The sequence below is a fragment of the Ptychodera flava genome, chromosome 13, assembly GCF_041260155.1.
Source record: "Ptychodera flava strain L36383 chromosome 13, AS_Pfla_20210202, whole genome shotgun sequence".
Lineage (NCBI taxonomy): Eukaryota > Metazoa > Hemichordata > Enteropneusta > Ptychoderidae > Ptychodera > Ptychodera flava.
The window spans coordinates 27697916-27712303 of record NC_091940.1 but is presented as its reverse complement, the minus strand read 5'-3'; the positions used below and the strand labels follow the sequence as shown (position 1 = coordinate 27712303).

Below are 14388 nucleotides of genomic sequence, written 5' to 3'. Positions count from 1 at the left end.
TTCTCAGTCAGGTTTTAGGCAATTCCATTCATACCATACAGATTGATTATGCCTTCGGCTCAACTTTTACAAGTTTGATCAAGGTCTTTATAGCGGTTTGATATTTGTAGATTTGTATAAAACCTTTGATCTCGTTGTTCACAATGTTCTCATTAGAAAACTGTCTAATTATGGTGTACATGGTTCATCGCTGACTTGGTTACGTTCTTATCTAGCATTTCACTTTGCATACGTGTAAAATGTAAAGGTGTCACATAGAAATTTGAAAAAAACCCGACATTTTCAGGAAGGAAGACAGGAGAATGACAGGTGGAAAAAATTCGAAAACTACTCTAGTTCTCAAACGTTGCTTTCACTCTTATTCTACTACTTTTTTATAAAACTTAATCAAGTTTATTTATGCTGTATTGAATCAAACCAGCGACATTATGCCTTATATAATGCAATTCCTTTGTATATGACAAATAATAAAGATCAATTGGATATTTTAAAACAATTGGATATTTTAAAACAAACAGACAGTCAGGCAGACTGACAGAGACAAGCCCACAATCTGTTTGGTTTATCAATTTAACAGCTTGAAAATATTTAACAAGCTTAAATCACAACTTAAATCACAACTTAAGTAATATCAACAACAACAATTATTATTATTGATTCATTTATATTGAGCTTTTTACAATAATCTGATCAAAAGTACATACAAAAGAAAAGTGAAAAAAAAATAATGTAAATGATAACATCATAAAGGATACAACACTATTTACACGGAATTGGGTTGCAAAGTGGGAGGGTTCTACTCCCTTGTCTAGAAATTAAGCATTCATCATCCATACACGTTCTATTCAGCTCTGTTATATTCAATAAGAGACAGGTAAGTAGACGGACAGACAAACCGACAAATAAAGAATGAGTCTGAGATATAAAGAATCGTTTCACATTTCGGCTGGAATGAGGTTGCATCATTTCTAATTTGTCTACAATGCAGCGCAGTAGATTAATGTACGATCAAATAGCTGCAAGTTTACAATTGTAATTGGCATTTGTCAGGTTGCAGTGCTTTTCCCTCTCATATGAGATAGCAAACAAAAACATATTCATAATTTTGGCAAACTGGAGAGAAATTAGACCGATTTTGCAAACTAGGAGGCTGACTGGTGTTGGTGTTCTTATATTTTGCCTGTAATCAAAGTACAAAAATGTTAACGTTCGGCCGTAGGATAGATGATTTCAGAATAACACAATGTAGAATGCAGTTGTGTGATTATTGCTTCTTTCAATGACATACCATGAACATCAAAAATGATTTATAAATATATCCAAGGTAATAGAGATACTTTTCAAAGTCTAGACGGAAATAATAGGGAATTATGAAAGTACACAACAAACCACTTTACTCTACATAACAACTCTCCCCAGGTTAAACCACTTTACTCTACATAACAACTCTCCCCAGGTTTACTCTCATTCAAGTGATATGCCATCAAATTACGTCAATAATAAACATATTTTACAGCAAATAACTGATTACAAGTTCTAAATTACAAATAGAAAAACTGACAAAAACAATCGATCCTTGTTAAACCATTACTCTATTGGATCATATAAGAAGTTCAATGGACGATACCGAGATGTGGTAATATAGAACATATGTTTCACAAATTATGAGTGCACCTTTCCTGGCTTTAACTTTCTCTATTCAGCTATTTTACTCTAAATTTGTCTCTTCGGGTCAAAATTGTCGAATATAGCATGCTAGCATGGCACGCTTAACTAATCCAAACTTTTGATACCACCACCTGGCAATGGTTTGGCATGACCTATTGTTACTGTCATTTTTCTATAAGTAATGTAGAGCTTGTAAATTAGTTATTTACGATACTTTTTATTGACACGTTTGATGGCATATCACTTGAATCAGAGTGAAACCTAAGGAGACTGGAAATGCAGAGTGAAGTGTTTTATTTTGTTTCCATATTTCCCTAGTCTCCTGCTCTTGTTTTTCTGACTTTTTGAATAGAATATTTCCAAAATGTTTTTCGTATTTTATTCTCAAATCTATTCACAGGTAAAATATAAGAACGAAAACATTTTAAACATTAATGTCAGTCTCTTAACTTTGCATTATTAATCCACACTCTAGCTTAATTTCTCTTCGATTTGTCAAAAATGCCGATACGCTTTTTTTTACATTTAACATATATCAGAAAATGCTGCAAACTGACAAATGCTGCGAAAATACACAGCTGTAAAGTTAAATCGACTATACTGCATTTTAGACAACACTAGACGATTTGACTTTAGTCCGTGTGTAATTTGGAATTATATTTTATTATTGTTTTTTGTATGTTAGTCTTCTTAAATTTGTCTGTATGTATGCCTGTGTGTCTTTATTATTTAATATTAGAAAGCTTGTAGTGGGTACATTAATTAGTGAATACTATTTTAAGATACAGGATTAAAAAGACGCCCTATTTCATTTGTGATTCAAGCTTGTTTGTGGCTGTTAAATGAAACGACTGTGGTTTTGACTGCCTTTGTATGTCAGTCAATCAGTCCGTCTGTCTGTCTGTCTGTCTCTGTCTGTCTGTCTCTGTCTCTGTCTGTCTCTCTCTCTCTCAATATTTCCGTCCATATATCTCACAAACCAGCTTCTACATTTGTCTACAGAAATTATTCTCATCGCTTTCGGCTGGTTTACCTTCATATTATCTTGCCTTCTTAAAGTGTCAATTTTCAATGTTTCACTCTGTAAAGTTTACATGTAGGACAAGTTGATTGGACAGTGACACGTTTTCGTCCAAATAGCTTTTAATACGTCATAAGGAATTGACAGGACATCATTGTAGCTACACTGTATTTAAAGTTAGGTGATACTGTGAAAGTTATGTTATTCATTCTGAAGACTTTACCATAACATAATTTAGTGGTAACGGTATCAGTATATTATCTTTGTAGTAAATGTACCAGTAGTGGTTCTAAACCCTCTTCATTGTCTCTATGTGCTGGCCCTGTATAACTGTCATTTTTTCTTCATGTTCTCTCAAAAGAGCCTCCACTCTTGATCACCATAAAAACTGAAAGTAAATACAACAAATTGCCAATCCATTGCATGCTAGTCTGAAATTCTTTTTTATCGATTACTGTCTACTTGATTATAAGAAAGACAATAGATTTGGATATTTACGAAGTGACCTTGCAGGCCACTTTGAAAAGAATAATACGTATTGTCAAACAATCCTTCCAGATGTTAAAAAAATTTGTAAAACATCAAATTGCTTTATGTCATAACCTTGTTTGCTGCTGTTAGACAATAATCTGATATTTTCTAGACGTTCCCGAATAAGTCCTCAAACTTTTCTTTTTCTCTCAGTCTATCTGATTGAGAATTTCAGCCAGTTCCTTCCCAAATTTTCTCTCCATCGGCTGAGAAATTTTAATATGAAAAAGGAATGGCTCATTTTCATTCCAACTGACACTTTTCCTACGCCCCATACCAACTTACAGTAATTTTCTTTTTTATCAATCGATCGGTTGTAAAAACAAAACATATTCTAATAAATGTGACCGTCACCTGTTTCATCTATTAACCCTTAACGTTCTTCTCTGTCACCAACTTTGCAAAATGTCTTTTCTGCATATTTCAAGAGATTCAGTAATTGACAAAGTAATCAACGCTAACAATTATTTACCTAAAAATTATAAAGCTATCATGTCAAGACCCTAACATTCTCAATTTACTGGTAAAAACTGTTGTAAGACATGCCTTATAGACTTACCAAGACAAAATGTTAGTACGGCAGAAAACGCATCTGTACTCTTCATATAAAAAACATGTAGGCCTACCCCTGTCGTTACAGTTTCCAAATCTCAGGTGCCCAAAGATTTTGCTAGCCATAATAACTAAACTCTCCCTTGTGTTAATATAGCTTAGGACGAACTGAGAAAGGACGATAACTGATCATGAGCGCGTTGTTGAAATACAGCTAGGATCCAATATCAGTACTTATTCTACCAGTTCAAAGTCAAATGCTACGAACATAGCAACGAGACACTCCGATGTGGGTGAATGATCTCGGAATCTACCCCACCTAATTGTCAATCTAGATGAACTTCGGACAAGTTCCATTGTGAGTATTCAAATATTACTCTTGTCTAGACTAGGTTTACAAAGATTGACTTAACCTTATGTTCTTATTAATTTCAGAAGTCTAAAGCTGGTGAATCGTATTTGTTTTCGTCTGAATTTATCGTCGGTTTCCAGTGCCTTTCTCTGTCTTTTTCAATTAACATGAATAAGTCAACTTTTCTGACCATGTAATGTGTTCCCTGAAATATTTGTATGTGTGTGTGATATTATAAAATATCTGCAAAAACCATAACAATGCACCCTTGAATAATCTACCATGGAGAGCGAAACTTTTTTGGATTGAAACTGAGTTTTTTTAACGTTTTCTGGTTTTAATCCATGGTACTTACTATACTACCAATTCTAAACATAATCACTGATAAAAAGTTAATTCAGTAAAAATCAATAAGTCGACTTTCCCACAAACTTAACTCTACAGTGATATTTCCCTCTTCTCTCGATATCACAAAATGATAAATTCAATTATTCTATTGAATAATTATTGAAAGCGCCCTGCAATTTTGTGTTTACCAAATGTGTAGAAAATTTGCATTTGTACTTCTTTGCATGCTTCGCCAACAAGAAAACAAATGGTGTGCAATCAAAATGAGCCAACATTTTACTTACATAATATAAATTATTTTAAATTTACACATTTAGCAAGGCAAAATAATGAGTTGAAAATCTGTAAACTTGTACATTCTTCAGAAATTAACAGTAATGAAATATATGTCACAGACAGGCATATTATTTTTTGGCGTTATTTCTTTTCAATTTCTGTCGGTAACTTTCTCTAAATACTACTTGAAGTCATAGTAATGTTCTGTTCATTTTGTTTCAAAATATTTGAGTCTTTTTGCCATGTTACCTGATGTAGTTACAACATCCAAAATAATTTCATAGCACATATCTATGTCTTTAAATCAGTGATTTGAGCCGCTTTGTCTATATCACAGTTGCTAGAGTTCAATCTTAAAATGGAAGTGAGAGGGATGACATGTTCCTACACCCAACTGCCAATATCTATTCTAATCACTCTTCACACAACTTGTGGGATAACACAATACCTCGAATTGCTTGGCCATAAAATACTAGCATGTAAAGGCGGGCGCGGGTGAAGCTCAACATTTAATTTAATTTTTCGATAACAATCTCTGACTCAGACTAAGTGTCGCAGAGCCAGGAAGCGACGTTGCAAAAATCAACTCTGCGTAACGTTGCTAACACTGAATAACTTGCATGATTTCAACGACAGTGAATGAAATCTCAGTATCGAGACGTTAGTGATTCCCCCGCAACTAAAATGGATCTAGACTTTCCTATTGGTATTATTGATATTTCGAGTGAAGTCCTCCCCGATTTGCTATTTTTTTTACAAAGTATCGATGCGGATGTTTCTGAAGTGGGAAACTCTGAAGTACTCGATTTAACGAGACTTTTGTTCCATGACTCTTTTGTTGAGGCAATTTGTTGGTTGCAAGCAAACGATAAATTTTACCAGGCGTATTTGCTTATACCGGAGCCTGATGCATGAAGATATAAAGACTACGCTGGCGATGTCATTAAGCTGTAGTAGAGGTAGGTCATAACTTTTCATTGCCATTTCCCAAACAGTTTCTTTCCAAACGTGTTTTTAAACTGGAGAGCGCTTTGCTAATTGTTTGAATTTGCCTCCCCAGTCTTATTTGATTTGAAGTTTACCATAAACTCATTCAAATGATAATCTAAATTAGATGGTCCAACAAATTTTACTATAGCCAACTGTATTTTAGGTGAACGACACAGAAACATTTCGTCCTTCGGATTTGCAATGTATTACACTATGACTGAACGATTGCACTCTGTCCACGCTGACTCTATTTTATTTATTTACACTATAGAAATTATTTCAGAGCATACAGACTAACATAATATATGTAAAACAGTGGATACAAGTATTAAGCCAAAGTGGCAAGATGTTGCATCTGCATTGCTAGGGCAATTTTGCATAATTTACAGTAAACTGCACAAAAAGGTTGTGAAAACACTCGTACAACAACTCCGGACTTTACCATTTGTATTACCTGTGTTCAATATTTTATCATCGACGAAGAAACATGGTGAAAAGATTTTATTCCCTCGCTGAAATGTAAGCCCCATCAAATATTTACTACGTGATTTGTAGTACTTGAGATATTTAATTTCAAATATCTTCAAAAGTTTGTCCATGACTATGTGACATTGATGACTATTCTGTCATGCTATCGAGCATTAAACTCTCTTACATGAGATAGTTTTATCAGCTGTAGGTCAGTCATGTTGTCTTATACTGAGTAAAACGTAGAACACTCTATTTATTCTGTTCGTTGCACTTCGGAAAGAATCATGCTTATTTGTGTAAATTCGTATCATTTTTCGTCAATTATAAAGATCGATGTCATTTTCTTAATAACATAGTTAAGGGCAGACTTGTTTGCACATAGGACAATAAAGACGAATCTGTACGTACTGAGGTACATAATGGGGATACTCCAAGTCTAAATCTTATGCTCTTGGATTCAGTGAAAATCCCTCGTAACTTTTCTCTACATACACCTCTTGGACACTTAAATAACATTTTTCTCCTATTTTTGAAAATTTCAATTCAATGATATGTCAATGACCACCTTTTCTTTCTGGGAATTAATATGCTATGATATTTCACTTAAAGTTTTGTGTGAAGCGGGGTGTGTGTGTAACTTTATTTGAGCAGCAATACCTTTCGTAGGCCCCATGACATACTAGAAATGACTACAACGTACCCCTGATTTTGAGTATGAGGTCATCGACTCGTGACGAATTACACATATTACATATTGTGGAACTTCTATGCAGGATACAGCTATATTTGCCACCAAACATTGATTTTCATTACGTTTCAGAGTGCTAAGAAGATTTTGTCAGGCCGAAGACGCAGCCAAACTGCTCACTTTGGTTGTGAAGAGATTGCATTGTGTGGAAAGATGCCGCGGAATCCAAGGCTAAGAGGTACAGTGGCACACCCCAGATCTAGCGCATGTTTCTGTCCTTTCCTTCAAGATTTTGCAGAACAATTTATATCTGCGGAAGAAAATTGTTCGGTTTCCACTCGAGAATTACACCAGCGATACATGTGGTGGCTTGACACACAAACTACTGACAAACAGCTTTTGACCTTGTCGAAACGATTTCGACTTTTCTCAACAAATTTGTCCGTACTTGCAAGCCAGAAAAGATGGATAAAAAATACTCATGGGAAGCAAGGGTACAAGATTATCTGCACCGCTCCTACAAGACCAGTCCGCCGTAAAGCCTGTTCCTTTGACGCAAGGAATATTGCACGAGAGAAAATTGATGCTTATTTGTCATCGGATCCCGAAACTCGTAACTTGCCATTCGAAGTCTTGTTTATCAACCAAGAAGTCGGATTTGGGGCATTTGCAATAAAAACTATAAATGCTGGAGAAATTGTCGCTGAATATTTGGGGAAGAGATCAAGCAAGATGAATATGAAGCCGGGAAATTCTTTACGAGGCGCAGGGCAGGGAACCAACAGTATACACATTCAGGAAGTCAGGGCGTGTTGTATATTTCGATGGCAACCGAAGGTCAGATGGTTCTTTAATTGCAAGGCTTGGAAATCCAGGCGCTGTACTTAACCATAGTAACCAGCCGAATTGTCAAGTTGAAAATTTTGTATACAACGGTCGACAAAGATTACTTGTGATAAGTCTTTGTAAGATGTCACCTGGAACAGAATTGGTTCAAAATTATGCAGCCGGAATTTCATGTGAATCGACCAGCATTTATGAAAAACAGTGACAAACATCGTGAGATAATTTAGGTATTCTTCGGACAGTATTTAGTGACAAATTATTATGTATTCAGCGGACAACTTTATTGACGATGCGTCTTCTGTTTAAATGAAAAGTTTAAAACTCACAAACGTTTCAAGACACCACTCAACACCACCTTATGCGACCCGTCAGATCAGTCCGATCGTGACTTGTCTTCCATCAGTCCGATTTTGACTTGTCTTCCATGATAACGTGTTCTACATCCATTAAGGTAAGCAAGTTTGTGTATTTCTATTCAAAGTAAATTTGTCACAAGACATTAAAGATCACCTGAAAGTCAATTTAGATCAGTTGTATAAGCTACATTTTCTGACAGAATGATATTGAAAAAATCTCTAGCCAGCCCCTTGTAAAATCAGCTGTAAAATGTTGTGTCATGCCTCCCAGTGATCCACAATGCCGGATACCGGGACACATAGATAGGCTGAAAACGAGCCTATTTCTAAATTCTATTTTAATAATGCGCCGACGCATTGCAGGAGTGATACACGCATCTTTTTTTCCGATATTCTCGTCCATGTTTTGTTTCTTCTTAAAATGGTTTACATTTATAGGGAATTGGTAGCGAATCTGCATCATTCTGTAGATTCATGAAGGATATTCATATTCACACTTCAACTTCGATTACTCTTTTTAACAAAGCTGCGAGAGGTCGAGGAAAACGAATGTAACGAAAAGGAGATGAGTTCGGGGCTTGGACGATGTCGGGAATACAAATTGTCGGCTGTTGAAAAAGAAAACTAATTCAATATCGTGTTGGCTAAATATTAGAAACGATGGAAGTAAAAATAATTGTCGCGATATACTTGAATTCAGGGGAAAAAACTTGTTCTGTCATAGTCTCTGGTTGCACTCCTTTATTAATACATTTTCACAGTATTTATGATATATGCACATGACAAAAGTCAGATGAAAACATACACATAATGTTGTTATTTGTAGTGACAGATCCTGGACCACGTACTTCCAGGTTTATAATGCAACACACTAACACTGGTACGGTATTATTTAGATAAAGGAGTTAACTATGTACTTGCTCTGTGAAGAGTAAAAATGTAAGGGCATGTGTCAGAGTTCATAATGATTTTAAAGGTAATATATCATTCTCTAAGTGACTAAATTAATGCGCCTCGGAGACAGATATTTTGACTCTCCATGCAAACTTTTATAATTCTATTCAGATCTACCACTTGTTGTGGTTCATGTTACAGCTAGGAAAAGTTTTTATATTATTAGTTTTTCGAAAATCCAAAATTTATTTTTTTTCTATCATGTTTATAGAATTAACATATGGATGGCGGCCATTTTCAATGCAAATATCTGTAAATTTTGTGTAATTTGTGTCTCAGTAAAAAGATTTGTAAGTTGATCCCCGATTTTTATTTTTGATCTTGAAAGAGTACATCGCTCCCCACAGCAGTCACAATTTGCTTATAGTAATATTTTTTACCAATTTTCTGTCGTATTTATAATCTAAATAAAAAGAATACTGTTAACTGGTATAATTTAGAGGTGCTGTTTCAAACCGCGATAGAGTTACGGAATTTACGTTGCGAATTTTGCAGCCATGACATGTTTATTTTCTTTGTCTATAGGTTGCTCAGTAGTTTCGATAATCTGTAAGAAAAATATGCAAATTTACAGAGTTACAAATATAAAAGCTACAATTTCTGAACACATATTTACAAAGACGATCATTTTTGGGGAAGTCGAGGATTAAGTTGTGTTTAAGATATTTTTGATGGAGTCCGAGTAGTATCAACAGACTCCCGTTGAGTTTCTTCAGCGTCATGCATCACAGGCTAGCAATTCTCGGGTAACCGCCATTGTGTTTTCACTAGATATCAAATCAAATTTTTTCTGGAATATTGCATAGTTTCCAAACTCATTATTGCTTGCCGATTTTAATTAATTATTTTCTATATAGATCGAAGTCGTTAAAGTTACATGAAGCTGTGTCGATTTCCAGGTCCTGGAGCAAGTTTACCCAAGGTCAATTGGTCAACATACACTGGTTTTGTGTTTCCATGTTTGAGGTAATCAATCTTGTGAGCACGTCAGCGAACTCAATACATTCTTGATACCGAACTACTTAGAAATGTAACGTGTCTCTCATCAGCTTCCTAAGTGGACGGGTCAATAGCTTAGAGGACGTAAACAGTAAATCTTTGCAAGAGCAAAGATTTAAGCCCAGTAATAGTTCGTCTGTAGTCTGTTGTTAGTCGCGAGGCGGCGGACGGTTACGCCCGTCCCTCCGTCCCTATATTGATTCAGCCAGGATAATTTGCCCATGTAACGTGTAATAAAATCCAAACATCGGAGACGTTAACCGGAAAACTGTCTGAGACAACGACACTTTTATAGTGAATAATTGTAAGGAACGACGTGCAAGTGTCGCATACACATAGCATGTATTAAGGCAAACCTACGTTGTTTTATTTGTCTCCATAGAGTTAAAACAGGAATGGCGGCCATATTGGATTTCAAATATTGGTACATCCTGGGTAATTTGTTTCTCTAGTACCAAAATTTGCATTGTGACCCCTGTTGTTTCTTATTCATTTTGAAAGTCAATTGTTGAAAGATTCCTTGAGGAAATTTTATGTGAAAGCTTCAGGCTTTCACTTTCGAGGCGCCTACTACCTTAATACAAAAATAGACATGACCACCGATACAAAGGATTTAGACTCCCAGGTCTATCCGACCACATGTTGTGAAAATAAGTTTTAAAACGGGTCTTTAAAAATTGCCAAGACAAGCTTAAAGTTAATATTGTTTGTAGCAAAAAGCCAAAATTTAAATATCAAAACTACAAGGTTATTGGGTTATTTATTAGTCACAACAATGGCGTCACAACAATGGCGTATTTCAGTCTCATCAGTAATGACATATGACATTAATGCTGAGTTGAAAACTTTAACTTATAACATACAGGTTATACTATGTAGTTAATACGCAATTATAGTATCACCACGGAATCTTCAAACGTCGAACGAGTTGAATAAGGGAGATCAACTAGATTAGTAGCTTGTGGATGAAGAATAAAAATCTATACTTCTTTGACAACGATGCTTAGAGAAGAACCCGCCTATGATAACAGGCTGCTTTACCGATTCTACTGACTATCTTTATACTTTATTAACTTAATTGTATTTGCATATTCAACCTAAGGTTATTCCACAACTGTGAAGCTGAAATAGCAAATGATCTATAGCCATAAAAAGTGGTTTTACCGATTGGCTGATACAAACTTAGTGCAATCTCAGCAGTCTACCGAAGGGTGCGACCGGAATACGGATATGTAGAAGTTCTGTCAAAAGTAGAGGAACAATGTCATGTAAAACTTTGTAAGTGAATCATAAAAGTTTAAACTCAACACACTTAAATGAAGAGGAAACCAGTGCAAACTATACAGTATTGGTTGAATATGATCTGCTTTCTTTGTCAATGTGACCAAACGGGCAGCGGAATTTTGAACAAGTTTTAATTTCTTGAGTTGTTAATTTGGCAAGCCAAAAAGTAAACTGTTACAATAATCGAGCCTGGATGTAATGAATGCATGAACTAATTTTTCAGTTGAATTAATATCGAGAAGTTTGCGTATTTTACTAATTTTCCACAAAGCAAATGAAGCGGATTTACAAATATTGTTAACATGGGCTGACATAGTTGTTGATGTATCTACAGGATTGTATAATACGTGTATTATAATTCCTATATTCGTACATTTCTTGACAACACACAAATACAGTAATGACAATGTGATAGTCAACATTTTCGATTTTTAGGCCTTTAGATACCGTTCATTTAAAACTGTTGACCCCGAAATCCTTGTTTTACTCCAGATTCCCAGTTGAGCCACTTTGTTTGTCATATGTTTTATTTTGCCCCGTTTTCAGACTGATGAAAGAAGGACGCCATTTCTGGGGCTTCTGTTTTCTTCGGTGTACAATTGACAAAAACTCCAAATTTTCGCTTCAAATGCAGTTCAAAAATCTGAGGCAAGGCAGGCTACCGATGAATGGTGATGCAACTTAGTTTTATGAGACAAAACTTAACTTCCGTTCTTTACTGTATGCGGACTTGGAGTTAATGATGTCCGAAGGAAAATGACAAATTGGTATAAACTTTTCGCATTTTGATAGAGTTATTTGATCGCCATATTTTAGTTAATTTAAATCCTCATTTTGCAGTTTAAATTCACCATTGGAATCTACCAGTCGGACATCTTAAACTCACCCGGCTGTGTTTGAGCAACTGTAGCGGTACGGAGGTCTCGTGTGCTCCGTGCGGTTCGTGCGTGAAACTTGCAAATTTGTCGCTAACGTTTACGGAAAAGCGCAAAGTCTCTGTAGTTTTGGCGCTAAGCATGGATTAAATATGGAAGTGTGGCAAAATCACGGAGGAGCATATATAACTATCACTAAATAAAATGTATCAAAGTGCTATTGTGACTTTTAAGTTCACTGACCCTACGGCCTGCTCAGTCGAGGCCATAAATCTTATAGGTGTAATCTCTTAAGCGGTGTAAGGGCTTCGTCGTAAACCACGCGCCTCTTTACGGCAACAGCTCAGCGCTACCCGTCAAGAGATTTTTGCGTAGGTCAGCGGAGCGGAAATTATTGCTCTGGCTCGCGAGAATGTGTAAGGGATATTTTACAGGCTATATCACATAAAGTATCGAAAGGAAACACTTGAATTACTGAATACGTATTCAGGAAGCCTCCGATGACCACACAATTTCACACATTGACCCTCAGTAACAACTCATTCTTTATTCGCTGTTTAATATCGTCCCCAGATGTTCGTAGCAATACTGGGAGAAACTGTTTGAGGCAGTAAGCCGCGATATATAAGACCAAAGCCAACCTTAGACAACTAAGTACGACAGGATAATTAAGATTACGACGTATCCTGGCAACGGTCAAATTTGACCCTGTTGCCTTAACTGTACGTTGCGCGTAAACTCCCATGGTCAGGACGACAGAAGAGAATAGCCAGCGTGAAAATCGTATACCAGGGACATAATATGCTAATTTCTGCCCGGACAGAGAGTAACCGATTGGAGTGACTTCAGGCGGTTTAAAACACCTTCCCTCTTAAAAATTAATATATCCGATTCATAAAAATACACTTCCTAATTAAACTTCACAACCGGGAGTTGTTGTCGGCTGAATTTTGTTCGTTTACTGAAAAACAAAATTGTAAGCGAGAGACACTTCATTCCTTCAAAGTTGAAGCATCAAGACCACTGCAGTGTACTTTTACTAAATACAGAAATGGAAAACCTGTATGTCCTTAAACCTTGCCAGGAAAATGTTATTACTATTTTTATATTAAAGGGTCTGCTATAGAAATATATCATTTAACGGGGGCAAACCTTGCACCTCCTTGCAAGCTGTAGGCTTGGCCTGACACCGAAGTAATATTGTTCAATATAATTGTACCTCCTACTTCTATTGAGGAATATCTAATACACTTAAATCACTTGTAGTGACCACTTATATTTAAATGATTCTTTTGCTAAGATTTTCCGATATAATAAATCTGAGCAGAAATCGAAAAAATGGAATTATTTTGATATACATTTTCTTCGACACAATCTGGCTTCTTTGGTTGAAATGCTTTCAGTAACGTTTGACCTCGATGTCACTACTACAGCATAAATGTTTTGAAGCTGTTGTCTAAAATACAGAAAGTACGAAAGAAAAACATATTGCAATCGTTCATGTTTATCATGGACGTGCGTCCTTACATTGATTTCCGCAGGTCTAGGCCTCGACTCAAAATAAGACAAAGGCAGAAAAAAGTATAGTCAGCCCTGTGCCTAAACAAGATAGCTGACGGAATTTTACAGTGGAACTCTTTCTCAAGCTAGATAAGGTTTGATCTTGATGTATCAGATATCAACCTGCAGTTGCCGCACAGTTAGGGGAGGTTGAATGTTAATTCTCAAAGCTACCCTTTTGTAAACAAAGGCACCAGACTGAAATATGGACACTGAACTTCGGGTCAAATAGATTAGGCGAACTTATCACCAACCTGTCGTTGGTAACGTTATTATTAGATTCTACAACGCAACGCCGTCTACATAACCCAACCCTAGAGAAATTGACTCCCATTTTACTGAGATATGTAGAATTGAGTTTTATGGTTTATAAAACAGATTTTTATTAGCTATCAGGCAATGTTTTCTCAAATACATAGTAGTGTCACGTAGAGTGGTTGTGATGCGGTTAGTTATGGTCGGGTTTTATTAGCTGAGTAAAGTTCAAGTTACACGGCAAACGTTTATGACTTACGCTAGTCTAACGATAATCTAGTGTCGGTCACGGTCGAACGTCGTCTCGGGCTTCTCAACAGGTTCTACTTCTAACACACTAAAATGCACAGTTTAGATTGAGT

The 14388-nt window shown here is 35.9% G+C and overlaps 1 long non-coding RNA gene across 1 annotated transcript in view; it reads left to right on the top strand.

The window, feature by feature from the left end:
• Nucleotides 1-8109: 8109 nt before the first annotated feature.
• LOC139148732 (uncharacterized) overlaps nucleotides 8110-14388 on the top strand; it is a 55849-nt gene continuing 49570 nt past the window's right edge. Inside the window, exon 1 of the long non-coding RNA XR_011555987.1 lies at nucleotides 8110-8194. This is a non-coding gene — a long non-coding RNA (uncharacterized lncRNA). The remainder of the gene's footprint in view (nucleotides 8195-14388) is intronic.